The sequence below is a fragment of the Ochotona princeps genome, chromosome 22, assembly GCF_030435755.1.
Source record: "Ochotona princeps isolate mOchPri1 chromosome 22, mOchPri1.hap1, whole genome shotgun sequence".
Lineage (NCBI taxonomy): Eukaryota > Metazoa > Chordata > Mammalia > Lagomorpha > Ochotonidae > Ochotona > Ochotona princeps.
Genome location: NC_080853.1, coordinates 38319940 through 38332039, shown reverse-complemented (window position 1 = coordinate 38332039; position 12100 = coordinate 38319940). Strand labels below are relative to the sequence as shown.

Below are 12100 nucleotides of genomic sequence, written 5' to 3'. Positions count from 1 at the left end.
CAGGGAGGCTGATGCTGCAGAGGCGCCCGCTTCCGCGCTGAGGCAAGCCTAACCCGCCCTCACACCGTGTGATTCGGCTTGGCTGCCCGTCCTCTGACGGTCTGAGAACGGTCCAATCGCGCGCTCCCAGGAAGCCCTGCAGAAGCGCGCCGGTGTTGTTTCCCGGTGGCGGCAAACTCCTCCCGGTTCAGCAGTGAGAGAAGCCCGGGACAGCGTATCCGCTGCCGCCCGTGAGTTGCTCTGCTGTGAGAGGCCCCGGGCAGTGCAGCGCCTGCTGCCCGTGACCGTCCTCTGCCCAGGAGAGCAGCCCGAGACAGTGCATCCCCTGCCGCCCGAGACCGTGCCCGTCCTCTGCCCGTGAGAGAGGCTTCAGGCTCTGCAACCCCTGCCGCCGTGCCCGTGACCGTCCTCTGCCCGTGAGAGAGGCTCCAGGCTCTGCAGCCCCTGCTGCCCGTGCCCGTGACCGTCCTCTGCCCGTGAGAGAGGCTCCAGGCTCTGCAACCCCTGCCGCCCGTGACCTTGCACATCCTCTGCCCGTGAGAGAGGCTCCAGGCTCTGCATCGTCTGCTGCCGTGACCGTGCTCCAGCGCCGGAGCCCTGGGAAGGACGCCCGACTCCTTAGACGCTGGGAAGTGGTGAGTGTGAGAGCATCTCCTCAGGCCCCCAGGGCGGGAGGGGGGCCAGTAGACAGACCTTGGCGGCCTCACTGTGAGGAGCGATTTGAAGGTCATCCCGGAGACTGATAGCCTGGACCCGGCGCCATTCCTTCTTCCTCACAGCTCACGAAATTCCCGCTGGCCTAGCCATCCACCAATCAGATGTAACCCCGCATTCCAGCTGAGAACCCCATCCCCTTTCTTCCAGCCCCTCCCCAACTCCGCCCACTCACCAATCACCTCCAGGCACCAATCCCCTGGGCCCCGCCCTGCAGCCCTCCCAATCACCGCCCCCACACCTTGCGGGCCTAACTGCATAAAAAGGCCCCAGGTGCTTCCTTCTCCCCTTCTTTCTGATCTCAACCCCTCCTCCCCTCTGGAATAAACCTCCTCAGATACCTGGTTGCGTCTGGTGTTTTCAGCTCACGGTAAAGAACCAGGTTGCGGGAATTAGCTGCGCGTAATAATATTGTAATAATATCGTAATATCCTATGAACTAGAACTCTATTTTGTCTTTTTAAATAGCTAACACTTACTCTGCAATATTGACCTTGAGCCTTCAGGACTCACATTTTTCCAAATTGTGCTGAGGGGAGGGGAGAGTGCCCAGGGACAGTTGCAACTTCACGTTGGGACGGATTTTCTTTTTTAAAAATTGGTCCTAATTTTGTTGAGAAACAGCGTGTGGAGCCCACAGCTAAGTCCTCAGTGTAGCTCCTCAGGGTCTCACAGTCACCTTGTTCTAATGTCAGAGCAGCGCAGACTCCGGCAGTTTACCTCACAGCTTGGCTCCAAGGTTGGGGGGCACCATCTGGTGATGTCCTGGTTGGCAAAAGCCTGGGGTAGCACAGAGACCTTGCAGACAAATACATCTCCCTTTTACCTAACTGAAGTGCAGGCATTTTATCAGAATTCCCTTTGTGATTCCCTTTGGAAAATTTTGGTTTGGCTGAGTCTGAAAAACTTCTGTAACAAACAGGACCAACTTATCTTGTCTCACTCATTCCTCCTGAAAGATAGCAGTAGAATGCTGCCCTAAAGCTGGAGGGCATCTATTGTGTTCCCTCTGTTTTGTATGGTTAACCCTGCAGCGTTAATACTTTCCTTGCCCATCCTCATTTCCATTCCTTGCTGACATATTGGTGTCAACTAATTAGCAGCTGATTACTTGGTTCATTTAGCCTTGCCTAGGGAGTGAAACCTTTGCAAAGACCCAGGTAAATCCCAGGACAATGTGCCCTTTTTTGAATGTTAAATCTTTTTTCTTTTGCATGGATTTTGAGTTTATTCAATAATCTCAGAGAAAGAAAAGACAATTCTTGACAACTTTATTTTCTGCCAAGTTTTCAGTGAGACTGTAAACAATGGAAACCTAATGCCTGGGTGAGGAAAAAAGCATTTGTGAGTTCAAGTCTTGGTCTTTTTTCCCTGCGTCTGCAGAGGTGACTAAGTCCTGGTTCTATCTGATGTGTTTGATTGCCTAAAATGTATTTCTTTGTTAATGTGGTGGCACAGCAAATCAAGCTGCTACCTGCATATGGGTGCCAGTTCAAGATCTGGCTGCTTCTTACAATTGTGCTCCTCACTAATAAATCTGCCACTGGCTTTCCCAGCTGATTAACAGAGAGCTGGGTTGGGAATGAAACAGCTGATTCCATATGGGATGCTGGTGTTGTAATTGATAGCTTTATATATTATACCACAATGCTGGCCTTGGCTTTATTTTTTTATACTGATGACAATATTTTTCTTGCTTTTTATTTCTCATATGCTGATTCATAGCAAGTGTTTTACATATGGGACAATAGTCTCATTATAAATCGTGGATAAATTCTGATGCTATATAAAGCATTGGTAAGGTAGAAGGATTGGAGTTTCACAGTTCCTTCTTGTACATTTATTTATTTTGTGATTCTCTAGGAGTTGGTTTGACTTATTTTTTTTTCATCTAGTATTAACTGAATTCTCTGTGTGATAACTTTGCTAAATAGTAGTTGCCACGAACTTATACTGTAAGCAGGAACTTGTACTGATACTGCAAGCTGGTGTGCACTTGACTTGCGTTTTACAAGATTTTCCTCTATGTTGCTCTGTTTAGAATCACTGGGGAGAAGCCTGTGGTCCTCAAAATTATGTGTGAAAAGCTGCACCAAACGTCCATGCCAATTCTTGTCTTCAAATTGTTTCTTTTTCTCATAGTTTTTAACAATATTTATTATTCAGGTATTTTATTTATAAAAGTCATGGAGACAGAGTGATCTGTCATTTTCTGGTTAACCCCTTACATTCTTGCAAAATTGTGCCAAAGCCTGGCCGAAAAATAGGAGGCAGGAACTCCGTGTGTGTCCAGGAGAGCAGTTGCAAAGACTCACTTGCGAAATTCCCTGATGGCTTCCAGGGAGTGCGTTAGCAGCAAGATGGAGTTTGTTGTGGAGTCGTAGGACACACAGCAATTCCAGTGTAGAATGAGGGTCTTCTGAGCATTTTCACCTCATTTTATTTGAGCATCTTATTGGATTCTGTTTTCTGTCATTTATTAAGGTATAAAGGATATGTGTCTCCTAAATTTTTATTTGTATAGTTTCCGTAGAGTCTGCAATGCTTATTGCCTATAATCTAAACCCAATTTTAAATAACACTGTGCTATTCCTTGAGAAGCTCAGGTATGTTATGGTCCCAAATTTTTCACATATTCTATATATAACTTCTGTCATTCCTTTTAGTTAGTGTAAATTGAAACAATGTTGTTCATTGTTGGTAATATCATTTTGAATAAAGATGTATGTATTAAATGATATGTGGGGCCTGGTGCTATAGTGTAGGTTAAGGTCCTCACCCTGAAGGTGCCCCGGGATCCCATATGGGCACCGGTTCTAATCCCGGCAGCCCCACTTCCCATCCAGCTCTCTGCTTGTGGCCTGGGAATGCAGTTGAGGACGGCCCAAAGCTTTGGGACCCTGCACCCAAGTGGGAGGCTTGGAAGGGAGGAAGTTCCTGACTCCTGGCTTTGGATTGGCTCAGCTCCAGCTGTTGCTGTCACCTTGGGAGCGAATCATCAGAGAGAAGATCTTCCTCTCTGTCTCTCCTCCTCTGAATATCCACCTTTCCAATAAAAATAAATAAATCTTTAAAAAAAGTTATGTGAATAGAGAAAGTGAATGTCTGTACCTTCATTTGATGTCAAACACTCGTTTTGAATGACCTGACATCTAAAATCATGTTGAACTTTTTACCTGATTAGTTTCTCTATTATTTGTTTAAGAAAATTTGAGAGAAAATCAGAATTCCAATTCACTGGTTTGCTTCTTAAGTGTCCACAACTGCCAAGTATGTCTCAGGGCTTAGGCTGGGAGCTGAGAACCAATGCAGGTTCTTCCTGTGGGTAGCAGAAACCCAGTGCCCAAGGCCATCACTGCTTTAATAGAAACTGGAGTCAAAACCAGAACTAGGAATGGAACCCTGGTACTCTTACCCTGGTACTCTTACCTGCTGGGCTAAACACTCATGTTCTGTTTTTTCGTCATTACTGTTGTTAACTGAGATACATTAATTAAAATTTGAATACCATACCTGTAAGTTGACAGCAATATAAAAATGAATAAAACAGGGTAAGACAGTATGGGTATTTTGGAGTGAATGCATCTCACTGCACTGCAGCTGATTCAGGTCCTGGCTACTCCATCCTTTCAGTCCAGCTTCCTACTAATGCATCTGAGAAGCAGCTGGTGGTGGCATAAGGGCTTGCACATCTCCCACCCATATACGAGACGCAAGAGGAATCGTGGGACTTGGAGTCAGTCTGACACAGCCACAGCTGTGAAAGCCATTCAGAAATAAACCAGTGAATGAAACATCTGTTTTTCTGTCATTCTTTTAACTGAATAGAGACATTGTAACTAAAGAATGTAACTATCTTTCCACCCAAGTTCAAGGTTAGTTTTCCAACAGTGACATTTACAAAATGCCAGGTAACACCATTGTAAATCAAGCATGGGATGAGTGAGAGGTTCAATGGGAAAAGCAATCCTGAGTTTTGGTTGGAAGATTTTTGTGACAGGTGTTGTGAGGTCACATGTTACATTGCTGCTAGTAATGCCAGCAGTCCATAGAAGGATTGATTATGGTCTTATGTTCATTTTCTGATCTAATTCCTGCTAATATGCTTGGAAAAGAGCAGAAAATGTCCCGATTCCTTGGACACCTGCACTCCTCTGGAGGATGTGAGTGGAGTTCCAGGCTCCTGGTTTGGACCTGCGCCTTGCTGCCTATTGTGGCCACATGGGGAGTGAACAAATGGGGGAAACTCTCAGTCTGTCTGGCTTAGATTCTTGCTCTAATGCTCATGTTTAAACAAATAAACAGGCTGTTTTTTTAAAAAAATTAAAAAGGGCCTGGAGTGATAGTCTAGTGGCTAAAATCCTTGCCGTGCATGAGACATATAAATAAATATAAAGAAAAAGAAAAAAAAGCAATAAAGAATTAAAAGAGCACTAATCATATTTTATACTCTGTAAATGGGAACTGTTGAATTTCTTTTAGATAGTCCATTGTTAGTGTGAAGGGGTGATTTCTAATTTTTGAAAATTCTGGTAAATTTTGATCAGTGTGTTTATGAATGCTATCGTAAGTAGCCAGTGCAGTATTTGAATATATATACAGCATAAGCCAGGTAGCCAGGCTTTCCATTTGTCTTTACTGTTACAGCATACCAGGGCCTTCATTCCACTTTCTTAAGTTTGTCTTATTGTGAAGTGTAATCGCCACACACTGTGATGGAACACTGGATCTTGTTCTTTCTGTCACATGTCACCAGCTCCATCTCCTTCCTATCCCCTGTCCTCATTCTTCTTAATGATAATATGCTAGATTTATTTCTACATTCACCTTATTTCAGTTTACAGTATCTTTTTTTTTTTCAAGATTTACTTATTTTTATTGAAAAGTCAAATTTACAGAGAGAAGGAGAAAGATCTTTCCTCTGCTACTTCTGCATCCAAGTGGCTACAACTGCCAGGCTGCACTGATCAAAGCCAGCAGCCAGGAGCCAGGAACTTCTTCTGATTCTCCCAGGTGGGTGCAGGGTCCCAAGGCCGTGGGCTATCCTCAGCTGCTTTCTGAGCACACAAGCAAGTAGCTCGATGAGAAGTGGGGCATCTGGGACAGGAGCCAATACCTAAATGGGATCCTGGTGCATGCAAGGTTAGGACTCAGACCCTAGGCTACCACACTGAGCCCTATTATATCCAGTTGCATCTATTTTGCAGCAAATAATAATATTTTATTCTTTTTAATGGCTGAATGCCATCTTGGCAGTCATTAGGTTTCACTACTAATACATTCAGGAGAAACAATATCTAAAAACAAAAAGGCTTGATTATCTTCATTTCTGCTTCAGTTCCTTTGATTTCCTTCCCTTGCCTACCTCCTTTGGGAAAATATTAAATTGCATAACAGTGAAAGGTTGGCATTCTTATTTTGTAGCATATTTTAGAGCTTTTGAGTTTTTTGGCATTCAGTTGTATGATGGTTATAGGCTTGTCATCTGTAGATGCTTTATTGAGGTGTATTTATACCTCAATTGTGGTATATTAGGGTATGTCTATAAATATTGTAGATTTGCACAACTTACATATGTGTAAGTATTACATAATATTGAACTTTATTGAACGTTTTCTAGAAGACCATTTCAATGATGCTTATCTTCCATCCTGCTTATGTAAAATAGTATGAAAAGTTATTTCAGAAGAAGCATTAAGAAGTAATTCCACTGTGTTTTTCGATTTTAAATACAGCCAGCTGTAGGTTAAAATCTCCCAACAGCTGATTGAGTCTAGTTTTGGAATCTAAGTATTGTTGGGTGCAGAATAAATTGGGAACTCTTTTCTTCCTTTCATATTTTTACATTAGTTCTAGCATCTTCGGTGTTAATTTGATAGAATTTATTAGTGAAGACATCTGCTATTGACCTTTTGTTTGTGATTTTTATTCCTGATTCAGTGTTGTTACTTTTGATTTTGTCAGGCTTTTTTTTTTTTTTTTAAGGTTTATGTATCTTTATTGAAAAGTAAGATTTATAGAGAGGAGGAGAAACAGAAAGATCATCTGTCCACTGATCCCCAATGACCAGAGCTGAGGCAATTTGAAGCCAGGAGCCAGGAGCTTGTTTTGGGTCTCCACTTGGATGTAGGGTCCCGAGTCTTTGGGCTGTGTTCAGCTGCTTTCCCAGGCCACAAGCAGGGAGCTGGATCGGAAATGGAGCAGCTGGGATTTGAACTGGTGCCCATATGGGATCCCAGTGCATTCAAGGTGAGGACTTTAGCCACTAGGCTATTGCACTGCCCCCTTGTCAGATTTTTCATGTCTGTGATTCAGTTTGGTAGGCTCCAAAATTCAACCATTTCTAACAACTTGTTTGTTTTTAATTACTGTTAGCAGTCCCTAGTGATCCATTGAATTTCTCTCAAATCTTGAAAAAAGAAAACTTGTTTATTTTTATTGGAAAGGCAGACATACAGAGAGAAGGAGATACAGAAATATATTCCATCCACTGGTTCACTCCCCAAATAGCCACAGTGGCTGGAGCTGAGCCAATCCAAAGCCAGGAGCCAGAATCATCTTCTAGGTGTTCCATGCAGGTTCAGGGTTCCAAGGCTTTGGGTCATCCTATACTTTATCCTATACTATACTTTCTCAGTGCACAAGCAGGGAGCTGGAAGGGAAGTGGAGCAGCCAGGATAGAACTGGCATCTATATGGGATCCTGGTGTATACAAGGAGAGAACTTCAGATACTTGGCTGCCACACCAGGCCCAATGATTGAAAATTTCAGAGCAATATGATGATAGGTTTGGTTTCTCCTGAGGTCTGTTCTCTTTGGCTAACTCACAGCTTCCATCTTTTTGCACCCATACATGGTGTTTCCTCTATCCTATACAAATCTTTTTCAAACTGGGCTTCACAGTTTTCATATTATTTCCAATTCGAGGCTTGGCCAGGTCCAATCCAGGAACAAGAAATCCCACTGGGGCTCCCATGTAGGTATCAGGGGTTCAGTCTGACATCAGTCACTGCCATTTCAAGAGTCTCATCAGGAAGTTGATCAGGAGCAGATTGGCTGTGTAGAAACTGGTGTTCTGTTAACAGGATGACAGCATTACAAGTGCTGGCTCAACCTGTTATGTCTCTGTGACAACCCTGACTAAATATTTTAAAGAAAGAAAATTCTCACAAAGCTTCTCAAAATGGTGTCAAACAGAGAGCAAATAGGGACATATTTGCAGAAAATTCAAGATTCAATAAAGGCAGGGAGACTCGGTATTATTTGAACTTAGAACTGGTTTCTGTGTACCCAGTCATGACCAGGTCAAAGGAAACCTCCAGTCTCGGCAAGTGCAAGTAAAAGCACAGGACTCCACCTCTGCTGACTACCAGCAGAAGGTGACATCACTGCTTCTCCTGTCCACAGTTCCCTGCGGCCAGAACCATGCTCTGGCTGAGTGGAGCAGAGGTATGGGCCCGGTTCCTGTAGGGGTGATGAGGCTCTATATGAGCATGAGGACACGTGGATACCACCTTGTCCATCTGCAGTTCCGCTGTGGGCGACTGTATGGAGGCAGCACATTTGTAGTGACTCTGCATTGAAAGTATTAAAGGTATTAGGGAGAAGTCCACAGAGGACGGGGCTTCTTTCTTTCTTTTGTATGCTTTTTTTTGTTTGTTTGTTTTTGGAATAAATGTTCTTTTAAAATTTATTTCTTTTTTTTTTTTTTTTTTTAAAGATTTATTCATTTTATTACAGGCAGATATACATAGAGGAGGAGAGACAGAGAGGAAGATCTTCCATCCGATGTTTCACTCCCCAAGTGAGCCGCAACGGACCGATGCGCGCCGATCCGATGCCGGGAACCAGGAACCTCTTCCGGGTCTCCCACGCGGGTGCAGTGTCCCAAAGCTTTGGGCCGTCCTCAACTGCTTTCCCAGGCCACAAGCAGGGAGCTGGATGGGAAGTGGAGCTGCCGGGATTAGAACCGGCGCCCATATGGGATCCCGGGGCTTTCAAGGCGAGGACTTTAGCCGCTAGGCCACGCCGCCGGGCCCTAAAATTTATTTCTTATTTGAAAGACAGCATTACAGAAAAAGACACAAAGACGGAGAGGGATCTGCCGTCTGCTGGTTCACAACCAAATATCCTCATTGGCTGCAGGAGGGCTGGCCCTAGTTAGGAGCGTGGAGCTTCTCCTGGTCCTCCCACATGGGTAGAGGGGCCCGAGCACTTAGACCATGCTTTATTCCTTTCCCAGGCCATTAGGGAGCTGGATTGTAAGTGGAGCAGCTGGGACTTGAGCCAGCACCCATATAGGATGCCAGCACTGCAGGTGCTTAGCTACTGACTGCTGGTCCTGTCTTTCTGTATGTCTTTGTTTTAGAGGCAAGGACAAAGAGCATGGAGAGAAACTACTCATAAGCTGGTTCACTACCCAAATTCTGGTAACACAATGGACTAAGTTAATCTTGGCAGCTAATGAGGCAGGTATGGTAACACAGCAAGTTAGCAAGTGATTTGGATACCAGTATTTTGTTTATAAAGAGTGCCAGATCAGGATTTGTCTACTTTTAATTAGCAGCTTCCTGCTGATGTTTCTGGATAGACAGCAAAAACCTACTTGAATTTTTTAGAAAGAAATTTATTTTTATTGAAAAGTCAGATATACAGAGAGGAGGAGAGACAGAGAGGAAGATCTTCCGTCCAATGATTCACTCCCCAAGTGGCCGCAACAGCTGGAGCTGAGCCAATCCAAAACCAGGAGTCAGGAACTTCCTCCCTTCCAGATGCAGGGTCCCAAGTCTTTGGGCCGTCTGGGCTGCTTTCCCAGGCCACAAGCAGGGAGCTGGATGGGAAGTGGGGCTGCCAGGATTAGAACCGGTGCCCATATGGGATCCTGGTGTGTTCAAGGGGAGTACTTTAGCTGCTACGCCACCGCGTTGAGCCCCCTACTTGAATTTTTAACTGTCCTTATGGGAGGAAGCATGGATGGAATTCCTCATTTCTAGCTTTGTCTTGGCTTAGCTTGGCTCTTGTAAGTGTGTGAGGAGCATGAACCACTAGATATAAGTTGTTTTTGCATTGTAAATAAATGAAATAATTGTTAATAGTTGGAAGCTGTGTCTTAAATCTAAGTATCCAACATAGCTTAATATGTCTACTTGAACTTCGTATTTCAGTGATGTTCCACGTTGACTTGTGCAGTCAGCTATAATTGAATCTGGCATGGTGCTTGCATCTCAGCCAGATACTCTGGGTTGTGTTTATGCAAAACAGAAACTAAATCATTATGGCAACAGTTTTTAGAAGTTAAAAGTGTTTGAAAATTGATGGTGGCGATGATCAGAATTGAAAAAAATGAGTTAAATTTGGAAATTTTCTGGTGAGTTCTACTTAATATCCTTTTTGACATTATAAAAGGATGCAATGAATTGTTTCAAAAATTTCAAGTGATAGGTTATGTTTTAATATCTCTAACTCCAATCGACAATAAGTGTGATTACCTGTATAGGCTATGTTGCATATTTATATGTTGATGTGAATATACATGTAACAGTAAGGGATGGTCACACATAAATTACATGAATTACAATGATTGTTTCAGAGCTAAGAGCTTTTGGAGAAAGGTAACATTAATGTGCCTAGCCTTTTAAGAATGGGATTATAAAATGAATTAATTTTTTGAAGGTACATGACAATATTTTTAGTAGTAATGAATCAAGGAGACTAACCTTTGGGCCTGGCATTGTGGTACAGTGTGTTAGATCGCTACTGGTCATACTGCATAGAATATTGCAATGCCAGGTTGATTCATGGCTACTCCTTATTCAGATTCCTGCTAATGTGCTTGGCAAGGCAGTGGAATTTGGCCCAGAGATTTGGATCCTTGCCCTCCATGTGGACGAAGAGAAAATTAATTGCCACCGTTTCCTGGTCCATTGACCTTGTCTCTGCTTCTGTACCAATACCAGTACCAGGCTGAATTGATTCCAGTGCACTGTAGTATGTCTTGATCTGGAATTGTGATTCCAGCTTCATTTTGTTATTCCAAATAGCTTTGACTATTTATGCTCTTCTCTGATTCCAGATGAATTTTTATATGATCTTTTCTAGCTCTGAGAAGAATGTTTTCAGGATTTTGATTCATATCACCCTCAATTTGTATATTACTTTCAGTAGTATGGATTGTTTTTTTGTTTTTAAGATTTATTTATTTAATATATATTTTTTATTTTTATAATTTTTACATGGTTGACTAGGGTACAAAGGGTCAAGGCCCTAAGGAAAGTTGGTAAGACCATTGTTTCCACATTATTATTATTTTTTCTGTATCTGGGGTAAGGGGGGAATTAAAGGGAGAAGCCCCCCAGTCTCCCACCCATTACAGGTCCCTGACGTGGGGCATGCTCTGAGGGTCCTGCCCAAGTGGTTTTGATAGTTCACCAGTTCTGAATTGGTGCCAATCTCACCACTCCAAGCACAATGAAATCTCTCCAGAATGTACTGGCTTAGGTAGCTCACCTTAGAGTCTCTGTTTGCTCAGATTTTCACTGCCAACACATGGATGGGATAGTAGATCATTCATTTCTAACCTCTGTTGTGGCACTAGGTGTCCTCTGCAGCTCCCGATGGACTGCCATAACCTCTCTGTGTACCTGGGTATGCTGTCCACTGCTCTGTCTGAGCCTCTGAGGTGGCTCAGCTTTGATACATGCACTCCATGTTCACACCATGGAACCTGCCCTTGTCTTCATGGTTGGGATTCTGGAATCAGCAATTCAGTTGGGGGGATTTCCAAAGAAACTTCATCCCAGGTGTTCCCAGACCAGATTCTTGTGTGTACATGACAATACACGGTTTTGCACAGTCTGTCACCCCAGTCAGCTTATGCAAATGCTGGTGGTTGCAATTGCTGGGTCAGTTCTGTTTCCAGCCCTGTCTTCCACGTGAACCAATGGGTGTTGCAGTCCAGAACGATTCTGTCCAGCACACACTCGGCCCTCACATAAACCAGTGGGAGCTGCAGCCTTGTTGGAGCGACCCACAATGACACCCACCAAGTCTGCCCATTGCTCTGTATCCCAGGCTTGCCCATATGCACCACCGACTTGTCCAGTCTATCCCACATCCCATTCAGCTCTCCGACATGTCAGTGGACATTGAAACCTAGTTCAACCCAGCCAGGCCTACTATCCAGCTCACACACATGCTAGCAGGTGCCGTTCTGTCTAGCCACCGCTGCCCCTGTCTTGGTTTTCATGCTCTCCAGGGGGAGTAATAACCCCAGAGGGAGGTGCCCTTTATTTCCCTACTGGACCACTTCTATTCCTGGATCATGCACTTTCCAGGTAGTATTGCAGTTGAGCTTAATAGAGTTTGCCCCCACTGCCAGCCTCTGCCA

The 12100-nt window shown here is 43.9% G+C and overlaps 1 protein-coding gene and 1 pseudogene across 1 annotated transcript in view; one reads left to right on the top strand and one right to left on the bottom strand.

Annotated features, from left to right (window-relative positions):
• Window positions 1–12100, bottom strand: part of LOC131483040 (zinc finger protein 850-like) — a 235426-nt pseudogene that overhangs the window by 102692 nt on the left and 120634 nt on the right.
• Window positions 5689–12100, top strand: part of LOC131483016 (zinc finger protein 345-like) — a 36543-nt gene continuing 30131 nt past the window's right edge. The window contains 1 exon segment of the mRNA XM_058679857.1: window positions 5689–5727. The gene's annotated coding sequence lies outside the window, so the exon portion shown is untranslated.